This window comes from Pinus tabuliformis, chromosome 3_2, assembly GCF_031772625.1.
Source record: "Pinus tabuliformis cultivar Carrire ecotype Pingquan chromosome 3_2, CPIR1, whole genome shotgun sequence".
NCBI lineage: Eukaryota > Viridiplantae > Streptophyta > Pinopsida > Pinales > Pinaceae > Pinus > Pinus tabuliformis.
This window is the reverse complement of record NC_142302.1, coordinates 1,195,063,202-1,195,063,605: the sequence shown is the minus strand read 5'-3', so window position 1 is coordinate 1,195,063,605 and position 404 is coordinate 1,195,063,202.

Genomic DNA, 404 nt, shown 5'->3' with positions numbered 1-404 from the left:
GGCTGACGCAAATACCAGGGAAGAAACAATTAAAACAGAAACATGAAACATATCAGAGATCATCTATCTATGTATCTATATATATATATATATATGAGCTTTATGTCATGTTGGGTTAATTTCCGCATCGTTCGTTCATGTCGTTGACAGAGGTTTACCATTGTAGCCCAAGAGAGTTAAATATGTTTAAGAGTTAATGATATCGTGTCATCTATGGTATGACTATGTAATAAAAATTGTTTATAAATTTGAAGAATTCCATTGCAAAGTGTTAAATTTGCTAGATTGGTTAAGGTGAATAAGATATATTTTAAGGGTGATTTTAAATGCATATTTTTGGATCAAGATTTTAAAATTAAAGTTTTATTATTTAATTTTGGTTCGAATGGGAAGCTTGTTGCAAG